General features: G+C 43.8%; 1 long non-coding RNA gene across 1 annotated transcript; it reads left to right on the top strand.

Annotated features, from left to right (window-relative positions):
* Positions 1-566: 566 nt before the first annotated feature.
* LOC132250393 (uncharacterized) lies at positions 567-12,217 on the top strand. The gene is made up of 3 exons (XR_009462099.1): positions 567-722; positions 5,125-5,214; positions 11,523-12,217. It is a non-coding gene; the product is annotated as an uncharacterized LOC132250393 (long non-coding RNA).
* The last annotated feature ends 247 nt before the right edge of the window (positions 12,218-12,464 follow it).

Here is a 12,464-nt window from a genome sequence, read left to right as displayed (position 1 = left end):
GCGGGCTGGCCCACCCAGCCCCCTGTCAGGAAGAGTCTGGCGTAGCCCTGCCTGCAAAGGCATCCTGCCTTGCCCCGCCCACAGATTTGGCGGCACATGCCCCCCCATGCCCTCCTGGGATGCATACAGCGGCAGGAGCTGCCCTCCACTGCACCCCTCAGATGAGCCGCTCACAGCTCCGTCCTGCACTCCACCCTGGCTGTGCAGCACCTGCCCCAGCCCCAGCCCCACCCCCACCCCCTCTCTCGCCGTGGTGGCCTCAATCTGCCCCTGCACCGCCCCTTCCCTCCCCCAATGGACTTAGCAGCTGGAGGCTGCATATATTAATAATGTATTTAATGTTAACTAGTGTAGCCTGCCTTATATCACATAATTGGTAACATTAAAAACAAGAAAAAAAATAGAGGGGTACAACATGAGCTGAAACTTTGAGACAGAACGGGTACACTTGTTAAAAAAGGTTGAAAACCCCTGTACTATGTGGTGCAATAAGTGTGTCCATTCTGTCCACTCTAGGTGTCAGTGTAGAGTTGCTTATTTTTCAGTAACTTCCTTACATGGACCAACTCTCGGAAACCATTTGCTGGATCTTAGTTCTGATACAATATCCTGATCCTTTGTCTGAAGATTGACACTTAAGCCCGTTCTTTCAGAAGCTGAGCAGATTATTTTTAATGCACAGAAGGAAGAAAACAATTGTCTTGCCCCATCTTATACAAGAGGTAAGTGATTAAACTGTTCACTCATAATATGGAAGACCCAGATCCAGCTCCACTCTCTGAGGGGGTTCAAACCTGCACCTCTAACTTCTCTAAGGTAGACCCTAACCACCAGGCTATCGATTGCCCTAGACTGGAGCCCTCCTAGATTCTCCACCTCTCCTTTTGAAATCATTCCGCTGTTCAGGAAAACATTTACAATTTATGGGGCCAAAAAGAGGAACAGTTAAAAAGAACAACTCTCTAGTCAAGTGGTTAAGGCCCTATCCTAGAATGTGAGAGATCTGGGTCCCAGTCCCTGCCCCAGTGACTATTTCTGTATTTTATTCAGTGCCTGTTCCATAATGGAGAGATTTCCTCGGCCATGAAATAGCAGATAGGCTAATGATCAGACCTCTAGAAAGATGTGGGCTTGAATCACTGGATAAAGAAGAAGGACTTGCACCTGAGTCCCTGACAATGTCAGTGCTCCAACTCCTGAACTACTAGATAAAAGGAGGGGAACAAACCTCTTTGGCTACATTTATTAAAAAATGTTGGTTGCCTCTGCAATGGTACAAGGTTCTTCAGTTTCTTGAAGTATACATTTGAACTAACAGCAAAATCAAACTCAGAACTGGATCCTGTGGGGTTCTGAACATTGTCAACATTGTCACAGAGGCAAACCTTTAGACAATAAATAAGATTCTGTGAACTTTACTTCTCTCCAGTGTAACTTGATGTAAATCTACGGAATTTAGATTGGTATAAAAACAATGTAAATAGGATTATAGTCTCCATGTCTGAGCAACACACAGAAACAAATGCAATGATTTGGCAATGTATAGCCTGCCATGTTCTGTGCATGTAATGGTACATACCACGAACCTAGGGAATGAATAATACTAACAATGCTTTTCTCTCATTTTGGTTGGAATTGAATCAGTCCTACTGTATGGGGTTCCTATTGCCTTCAACTGAAGGGCTTCCAACAGTGGGCTTTTTGACAGTAAAAGTAAAAATGTCTGCATATAATACCTCAGGCAGAATTATAACTATCTCTGCTTCGCTAGGTATAAAAACCCTATCTCACCTGTGATCTTTCATTCATATTTCATTACTCAAGTGATCTCTTAATATCTATTAAAATATCATCATACATAATCAACTATTAGTTATTAAAATAAAATTAAATTAAATGAAACCCGTACATGTTCCACTGGGTCAGAAAGCACTGAAAATGATGTGCTGTGATTCATTACTATGTTACTGGAAGTGCATGTAGTCTAAACATGCAGTTTCCTTTCTTGATTATATAATCAAATCACATAAGATTTGATTCCAAAAGGCTTAGCTAATTAGTTTTCATCATCTTGAGCTTATGTTTACATTTCTTAGCTGCTGTTGTGAGTTTCATGTCAGTATTTTTAGTAAAGGTTGTCAAAAGTAATTAACCCTCTCTTTGCTGGATGCTTCTGCTTAATTTTGTGTTCCTTCTTCATATAGATGTTCCACCAAGAGGCCTGGCTCTTAGGGAACCCCACATTTTACTTGCGAGTCCCAGTTTACTGAACTTAAGTTAGTGACAAGCATTGAACTAATTCAAGTACCTTAGAGTAGGGGTTTGCACCAGTTCAGCTACATCACCTATACATTTAATTAAGCCAGTAAACCTTTCTTGCACAACCAGGGCTATAAATAAAAGACACGACCCAAAAGTAGAGAGTCAGATAAGAGCTTACTTTGTAGGAGGCAAAGTCTCTGTTAGTGAGTTTTGCTTAAGAAGAAACCACAGGGCTACATTTTAAGATAAAAATCATACTGTTTTTCTGTTGTTTTTTCTGTTGTTATGGTATGTATTACATACTATGAGTGAGTTTGCCATCTAAAACCTGTTTACAGAAGAAACACATAATACACCAAAAAAAAAGAAAAGAGAGGAAAAAAAATCCAGTCAAATATACAAAATATGTTTACATTTCTGCCACTTCTACATACTTTGCAAAGTAGGGTAAAAACAGACTATTGTTTTCCCTTATAAGCTCAAATGGTTGTTGCAGGGAATTGGTAAACAACTATAACATATATCCTGTAGATTCCAGAGAGCTGGAACCAGATCCCACAGTCCTCACTGGAACAAAACTGGCAGTCAAGTCAATTAAAGCATTTCAGGAAGTGTTCAGCACCTACAATTACAACTGAAGCTGTGGCTTCCATGGATTTTTTTTATTGGAAAGTCAAACCCAGAGTATTTTATGATAGTCATGCAAATACATAGGTGCCCCAGTCAGCATCACATTAAGAAAAGTAGTCTTTAAATGACTATATCGGACACATGAACTTTACTTAATTTATATTGATTTTTAATAGCAATAATCAATATACATACATGAAAATCAGAGTTCTATGACTGCTGTAACTTAGATTCCCATATACATTTTCTTACATCTGGCATCTTTATGATGAGCTTTAAAAGTTATCCATTATTTACAAGTGCAGTTTTACATAAATATGAATGCAAAGTTTTGTGCAAGGCAAGTTTATAGACACATTTTCTATTGAGTTTGTCAAAGAAGGAATTTATACATTTTTTGGCTGTTTTCCTGTACTTTTAGATCCAAACCCCAAAGCAAATACTGAATATATTGTGAGGTTTGCTAAAAACCTGGAAATGGCATGTTTCTCATTATAATAAACATTCAGCCAGTTTAAATATAATTAATAGCATGAAAGAAAGATTTCCTGAAATCTATCAAAATATATAAGTGATCTCTCTGCCTCTGTACTAGATAAAATCCTCCTTAACTAGATGCAAACTGAAACAATGAACACCAGTCAAACAAAAATGACAGAGCCAGACATCATTAACTTGCTGAAAACCATGTAGGTAATACCTGGAACTCAATAGGTGTATTATAATTATTTACATATTATACACTGAATGAACTTTGAGGTAGCAAAACTAAACCTTAAAATGTTAGGAAATACCAAAATTAAGATTGACTGAGCAAATGTAATTCATCTATGCCTGTATCTGCTTCATGTTATTCTTTCCCCCATTCACTGTACAAACCGGAAAGTGCTCACAGAAGAAGTAGTAATTCAGTATTTGTTTTTATCCACTTTATGTTCCCTGATGCCATCTCCTACTTCCCATACTTTATGAAAACCTCTCTGGCACTGTCATTGATAGCACCTAAACAAACTTTAACAAACTTTAATTTTTTATAACAGTATCCCATGACACTCCCATAAAAAAACAGGAATTGTGGGCTAGCAGAATCCATGATCAGGTGGGTTGGGAACTGGCTAAGGGGTTGAACCCAGAGAATGTTAGTGGACGGGTCTGTATCATCTTGGTGGGAGGTGGCCAGTGGTGTACCAGAGGGTTTGGTTCTTGGCCCTGTGCTGTTCAATATCTTATCAACGATTTAGTTGGGGATGTGGAAAGCATGCTGACCAAGTTTCTGGACGATACTAAGTTATGGGGAAAAATGGTCACGCTAGGGAATAGGATGCGGCTCCAAGTGAACCTGGACAAGCTGGAAAGGTGGGTAGAACAGAACAGGATTCAGTTCAGTAAGGATAAATGCAGAGTGCTTCACCTAGGGAAAAGTAACCAGCGACAAGGAGATGTCCTGGCCAGCACAATGGCTAAATAGGGATTTTGGGATTATGGTTGATCACAGGATGAACATGAGCTGCCAGTGCAATGCTACAGTCAACAGAGCTAACAGCATACTGGGATGCATCGTAAGCAGGAGTAAGGAAGTAATACTTCCTCTCTACCCAGCGCTGGTGAGACCCCACCTGGAGTACTGTGTCCAGTTCTGGGCGCTGCACTTCAAACAAGATATGGAGAATCTTGAAAGGGTCCAAAGAAGGGCCACAAGAATCATTAAGGGCTTGGACGACAAACCTTATGAGGAAAGACTAAGGGATCTGGGACTGTTCAACCTGAGAAAGAGAAGACTGAGGGGGGACTTGGTGGCCATCTATAAGTATGTAAGGGGTGAATATCAGGAGCTAGGTGAAAAACTGTTCACTTGGGTGCCCCAGGGAAGTTCAAGGAGCAATGGCCATAAATTGTTAGAGGATGGTTTCAGGTTGGCTGTAAGGAAGAACTTCTTTACAGTAAGGGTGAGCAGAATCTGGAATAGAGTTCCCAAAGAAATGGTGCAGTCCTCAACCCTGGAAGTCTTCATCCCTCCCTCTCCCCATTCACCGCTGCTGTCCAGGGGTAGGGAAGCTTCAGAACCCAGTCGCTGTGTAGCCCAGTTGGAGTCTTCCCAGCCCCCAGCAGGGAAAGTAGCAAATACCAGGCAGGGAAGAGGGTGAAAAAGATGGGGAGGGGATGTGCTTCTGAGCACAGAGCAGGAGGGAAGGCAAGGATTCTCCACTTTGTGGACTTTTTTTTTTTTTGAAGATTCCTGAGGTGTGTCCCTGTCTGAAAGAGAAGTGCAGCCATGCTAGTGAGGAGAAGCAACAGCAACAGTGGAGCAAAGGGAAAGCTTGGGTAAGTAGCTACACTGCATACCAAGTTCATCCTGTGTGGGATTAAGACAGACGTTTCAACTGTGATAAACTGTTAATAGCTGGTTGGGGTAAGCTACTGATTTCCAAGATTGTTATTGTCTCATTTACCTTCCCCTTCAATAAGAACTGGGAAGTTTGTTCACATTGGAACACTTCCGATAGCTTTTATTTTTCCAGGCTTCCGTGTGGGAGCTTGAGCCAAGAGAGAAAATATGTATAAAATTCCCAAATTGAATTGGCCCTTGTTACTGCCATCCTGGGCAGAAGGGAACACTTCAGGATAAAGACCACAAGTTGTACAAAGGCAGATTGCAGATTTTCAAATATAAATTGGGACAACATACATCAATGCTTCCCAAATTCTTCTCAGCATGACCCCTCACTCCCAACCCACAGCCCCTCACCCCCGCAGGTGCCCCACACTCTCCACACACAGCCCCTGGCCCTGCCAGTGCCCCTCACTTCTCAGTCACAGCCCCACACCCTCCCAGCCCTGCTGCTGCCCTTCACTCATAACCTGCAACCCCCTCAGCCCTCCCAGCAGCGGCCCCCAGCTGCCAGAGCTACAGGACCACAGCCAGGGCCCTCTGCCCTCTGCCCCACTTCCCTAGCAGTGCCCGAGCCCCAGCTGCTGCATGCAGGAGGTGGCAGCTGCTGCAGCCAGAGCAGAGCATGGAGCCTAGGTCCTCCCTCCCCCTGCACATGCAGCACAGCTAGAGCAGAGCCCGTGGGTGGGGAAGGATGTGGGCTGCCCACTGCGGGCTTGGGGCTCCCTGCCCTGCTGCCCTTCTCCCAGGGCCTGCACAGACCAGCAGGTGGGACCTAGTGCAGAAGGGTGGAGAGGCTTGGTACTGCTGCCAGGAGCCCCACACCAGCCATGCAACCATGGCAAGGTGCCCCCTGCCCACCCAGCATCAGCAGTGGTATGGAGCTGTGCTCCCTGCTGCTGCCAAGCATGCAAGGTGTACCTCACCATGGTGGCATGGCTGGTGTGGTGCTCCTAGCAGTGGCACTGAACCTCCCCATCCCGCTCTGCTACAGAGGCCCTGAGAGAGGGCAGCAGGGTGGGAAACCCTGAGCCCACAGTGGGCAGCCCACATCTGCCACCACTCCATGCACAAATCTGGGAGGCATGTGCCCCACCCCGTCTCCCTCCCTAGGAGTGCATGACCTAATTTTTTAACCACTGGCATACAGGGTTGGTCTGCTGCTGGACCCAGAACACCAGGTCCAACCCAGCATGTGGCCCCCAGGGTTGGAGACCACAGGACTCGAGCATTTAGCCATACTCCAATTTAAGATTTCTACCCTCCCTCCCTTCTTAGGGCCTTCCAAAAATAGGGTGTGTGTTATATTTGGGAATATGTTATATCCAATGGTATTATTGCTTGATTACTTACACTGGAAAAATCAGTGTGTAGCATGTAATTTAGCCAACTCAGATTGGAAATCACTGCGCATATGCCACATTAGCACAGAAACATACTAGCACCAAAATACGTCCCCCTCGCAAAATAAGGGAGATGAAATTCACAGCCTCGCCTGCAAACTGACTGTAGAGATAAAACAAAATTGCATCTTTTGCATCTTCTACTTTAATATACATGCTGGAGACTGTTGCTGCCATTCCATTTTAGTGTTAAATAAAATGAATCTGTAATCATCACTGATTCCATTTCCCCTCCGCTACTCATCTCCAAACCTTTAGTCGCACACTAGATTTTTTTAGATCAATACAGAGCCTTCTTCCACATAAGGGCTGCAGACACCCTGTCTATACCCAGGCTTTAAAATCTGCAGCAGACTTTGCAGTGGTGAATTTTATTTTTATGGATAAACTAGGACTGTCTCAGGCTGACAAAGGAGGACTGCTGTGAAAATGATGGGAACTACACTGGAGACTGTGGAGATGTCAGACTCTTGGGTTAGGGACAGACATTACACATAAACCAGTTTAAGTGATCACAAACTGGTTTAAACCTGTAAGAGAACAGATGTTCAGTGCACGTAAACCGGTTTGAAAACGGCTGAAACTGGTTTGAGATAAACCTGGTTGAATGTACTACCAGACTTAACTGATTTGGGTCAAACTGATTTATGCAATGTCTGTCCAAGTCTCCTTCCTGGTCTAAGTTAAACCAGACTCCCCCAGCATTTCAGCATGCTCTCTGGGCTAGGCTCGCTGCTCCACAGCAGAGCTGGCCCCTCCCCTCTGCTTCCTGGCTGGAGCTCCAAAAGAGACTGCAGGCATCTGCTTGGTTATCCCTTGCTCCCCACTCTCCTTCCCTCACCACTCCCTGCTAAGCAGGGATTCCCTCCTTCCTTCTGCCTTACACAGACACCACTCAGCATTAGCTAGCAAACCACATGCTGGCTACAGTCCATGTTGTGGCAGACAGGACAAAGGCAGACAGAACTGTGCCACTTAGGGCTCTTTGGAGTTAATCAACAGGTAGCTGGTAATGTCCCTCCATTCTTTCTTTGGAACAAGTTGTTTAAGAAGAGCTTGAACTAATGAGAGATCCTTTTGTTTTGCTGATGGGGTGATAAATGCTCCTTGCTGTGTAAATAAATGCTACGTAATTCCTGGCTGGCTCCCTCTCTGACCAGTGGGGGAGGAGGGACCCCTCCCTAATCAGAGCATCCTGCCGGGGCCTGGCCACACCCTCCCCTCAGCTCAGCTCTGTGGAAGGGAAGGGAGGGCTACTCTAGTGCCTCCCAGTTTCTATCCTGAGCCACTGCAGGCACATGCCTGCATTTTTCAGTCCAGAGGGGACAGCTGTGTGGTTACAAACTGATTCAGCCTAGGCAGGTTAGACTAACCTGCAAAGATTGAAGCAATTCAGGCTCAGGCTTTTTAACTTTCCCTAGCCTTGAGGCATTCAAAATTAGGATAGCAGAATTTGGTAGGCAGGCTGACCCACAGCACACTTGAAACCAGAAAGAAGCTGATGTGACTGCTCCAGGGTTGTCCCAGCAGCTGCTCTCAGGCATGTTGTAGACTGGGGTCTTGAACAATTGCATAGTACACCGTTCAATGGTTTTGCTAGCATATATCCAGGGTGGTTGGTGGGAAAAGTATGCATGGAGCTATCCCAACTGCAGCGTGCTGTCAGCATGATGTAGACATGCCTTTTATGAAACATTTGGCAGGAACAGAACTATTTAGAAACAGAGAAAAAGAATTATTTCCTATAGACCTTTTAGAGTAAGTGAAGAAGATAAGGATAATGTCACAACTGGGGAAAACTTCTGAACTTGAGAGTGTAGTGGGCAAATTAAGGTGTGCTAAGGCTCTTAGCCATAGTCCAGATGTTCCCGGAACTAAGTGATAAAATTGGACGGAATACTTTCTGTGACACTGGGAAATGTGAGTGCTGTGATTGGTGCACTAGGTGAGCAAGGCACAACAGTTTCCTTATAAGGAATGTGCCTAGCACAGTGCCAAGGGATTGGTGTACCATATAAGGAATGCTTGGCACAGTGCCAGGGGATTGGACAATTTGGTATGAAAAAGTTACAGAAATAGTTAACACAAAGGAAGGTGTGCAAGCATGTGGTGAACCGGGAAAAAAAACTATACAGCTGCTGCATCTCCAGTGACAGTGAAAGCAAATTAACTAAGGGCTTACAGCTCATAACAAGTACTAGAACCAAAGGGACAGGGTAAATTCAACAAGGAAAGAAATACTGACAGGTACACAGGAGCACGGGTGCACAGATGTGAGATTTTTGGGACAAGTACAAGATTTTGGAAGTGGGTTAAGGTTTGTGACAAACAGTATGCTAGTTGGTGTATATATATACTAGGGCTGTGCAAAATTTCAATGGCCGTTTTGTTTAGAGACTGTTTCAACTCATTTCAAGGTCGAAACAGCCAAATAGAAATGAAACTAAGGCTGTCGAAATAGCCTCGAAACAAAACGAGGCTAGTTTCAAAAGTCGAAACATTTTGACCATAGCACTGGGGATGGCAGTCAGTCCAGCTGAGCTGACTTCCCATCTCTGGCACAAGATCTGGCAGGGGACAGGAAGGCAGCCCAGCTGGGCTGCCTCGCCATCCCCTGTGCCAGATCGCACCGGGAACGGGGAGGCAGCCCAGCACGATCTAGCGCAGGAGATGGTGAGGCAGCCCAGCTGGGCAGCCTCCCTGCCCCCAGTGTGATCTAGTGCAGGGGGTGGCAAGGCACCCCAGCCTCCCTACCCCTGGTGCTATCTAGCATGGGAGATGGCAAGGCACCCCAGCTGGGCTGCCTCCCTGCCCCCAGCCCCCAGCTGGGGTTGGGAACTCAGTTTAGCTGGGCTGAGTTCCTTTCCCCAGCCGCATGGTCAGGCAAAACGGTTGAAACAGAGTCAAAATAGCCTCACTGTTTCAACAAAGCAAAACAGTGAGGCTGTTTCAACTCGAAATTATATTCGATACAAAACAGTGTTCCATCCAGACCTCGAAATTGAAGTTGGAACAGAACAGTGCCGTTTCACACAGCCCTAATATATACATCTATCTATTTATATATATATAGAAGTATATTTCTACAAAAAAAAATCTCTGCTGGATAACAGCTGCATCTCTGCTGGACAACAGAGAAGCCATAGGTATCACATACCCAGTGGAAGGCCCAAGGCATGGTACTCCCAAAGGTCGGTGCTGAAACTTCTAAGGAGCCACTTGCCATGTCATATTATGGGGGGGAAACCTGTAATATTGCATAAGGGTTACTATTAAAGTTCACTTGATACCAAATCAGATGAGTTGCCACATCAGTCCTTTAGGGATCTGGCAAAAAGAAACCCTGTTGGTATCAGAGAGAAATAAAGCTTAACCATGCTATTTTATATGTATGTGACACTGGAATCTTATTTAACTTTGCCTTCACATTGGGAAAAGGAAATTAAATTAGTTGTGAAAAAGTATAATGACCAATTAATGAATTAATCCATCCTTCCCACACCAACAATGGTACACAGGATGGAAACAAATCTCTTCCACTTCTCTCAATCATTTGCTGCTTCTTCCCTAGTGTTACAGTTGAATGTTCTGCTCTTTCTGTTAAAGGTTCTTCTTAGGGTTTCTCATGAATGCCCTCATTTTCTTACACCAATTTTCCACTTGATAGTTTCTTGTGGGAGTTGGTTTTTGGAATCCACATCCCCCAAAACGTGTTCAGCATTTCTTTCTGATTCTAATAGACATAAGCTTCTAATTGGTAATTTGCAGGATCTCTCTATTAGTGGAAGTCTTCCCACTGAATACCTAGAATCTTTCCTTGGCATCTGATTTTGAGGGCCTCTAGTTTCCTTCCAAATGCTTTTATAGACCTGTAGCTGTATGTTAACCCTAAGCAGAGGAGTAACAAAGTAGACAGGCATCTGGGGCAGCTGGGATACACAGGAGCAGCAGTGATTTCCAGCTGCCTCTGTGCTGCTAGCAAAATCATGGGGCTGAGAAAACAGCAGGTTTTTTCACCATCCCAACCCTCCCAAAACCGTCCCCTTGGGTTGGCTTCACTGGTTGCCCTGTCCTAGCTATGCTACAAGCCTAAAGACACTATCTGAGTTGGAAATCCTTAGTTTGCTCTCAAGCTGTGTACTGTACAATGCTAAGTGTAGTGAATACTGTGGGGTATTTTTCTTATTGTTATGGTCTCATCTGTACCTAATATGGTACTGCCCAAGTAGATGTACTGTCTTTTTTTTAGATATGTTTGCCTTTTAATATGTTGCTACAGTGCTTGGTTCAAGGATGCTTTATTTTTGGTTTAACTGATTCTGGGGCCGGATTGATATGGCAGGTTGTCTGTATGTCTTTGTTGCTTTTTGAAGTGTCATTCAGGATTATAATATCAGCAGCAAAGGCTAGGTTTTCTAGTCATTTGCTATCTATCCATTCTGTTCATGTGTTTGTATACCTAAACATTTCTTTATTATCCAGTCCATCACAATGCAGGCAGCAATTGAGAGAGAATGCAGCCCCATTTCATGCCAATAATCTATGTAGACAAGGTTCTTTGGGTGAATCTGATATCTTTTATTAGACCACCTTAAATAGTTGGAAAATTTTTTTGGCAAGCTTTCAGGTTTAAAAACCCTTTGTCAGGCTGAGGAAGTCTCTTTCTCAACCCAAAAGCTTGCCAAAAAATTTTTTCCAGCTATTTAAGTTGGTCTAATAAAAGATATCAGATTTATTCACAGAACATTGTCTGCCTATGTCCTTAGACCAACATAGCTACAACCTACACCCTTGCAGTAATCTATGTTGAACTACATTGTTTTCTTATTGTTCACCAGAGTATGTAGCATCTCAGACATGGCTTTCATAATGATGATGACAACTTTAGCTGGGATTCTGTGGCACTGAAGGAAGTTTCACAGTGAAGGTCAGACTGTCAAATGCCTTTTCAACTGATTAAGCTAAAGAAGAGAGGAGCCTGCCATCCTATGCAATCTTCTGCATTGCTCTCCAGTATGAGTATCTGGTTTTCACAGGATCTCTTGGACCTAAATACAGCCTGTTCTCTTCTAAACTTTGCATCCATTACATCTTTCATCCTGTGCAATACCACACTGCAGAAGACTTTATACTACTCTTGCTTCTATGGGACACCTCTCCAGCAGCCAGTGAGATCACTCTTTTTGGGTATTCTGGCGGTGATTCCCTGCTTCCACTGTTGAGGAGACTTTTCACAGATTCAACTCAGTCAGTCTGGTTAAGGTAGTGATTCCCAATGTTTCTAGCATTTTTGCTACAACTTGATGAACTCCTGTCACTTTATTGTTTTTGATTGCTGCCTGTGAGTGTTACATCTTGACTGGGTCAGCATTAATGTCACAATGTTCAGTTTCACATATGTCATCAAAATCTAGTGCTGGGGGAGGAGGGGGGTGCTTAGTCATTCAAGGACATATTTTAAATACTCTGACCATCTGTTTTTCTGTTCTACTTCAGTTATGAACATTTTTTCCATTTTTGCTTTTGATTTGGTTCATTTCTTGTTCTGAAATTCCATACAGGATTTTAGTCACTTGGTAACTGACCATGTGGTTTCCTACCATGGCAACAGGTTCAGCACCAGTTCTACCTACTAAGCCTTCAACTTTCTCCATTCTTTAATTTACAGCATGGAAATAGGTGTTGCCTTTCCTTGTCTTTGTGACACCATAACATTTTTTAGAGGCACAAAGGTGAAGAAAACAGGCATCCATACTTTTTGTCATGCCGCAAATCCCACA

Source organism: Alligator mississippiensis, chromosome 4 (genome assembly GCF_030867095.1).
Source record: "Alligator mississippiensis isolate rAllMis1 chromosome 4, rAllMis1, whole genome shotgun sequence".
In the NCBI taxonomy this organism is placed as follows: domain Eukaryota; kingdom Metazoa; phylum Chordata; order Crocodylia; family Alligatoridae; genus Alligator; species Alligator mississippiensis.
The sequence above is the reverse complement of the archived record's forward strand: the minus strand, read 5'-3'. Positions and strand labels throughout refer to the sequence as shown.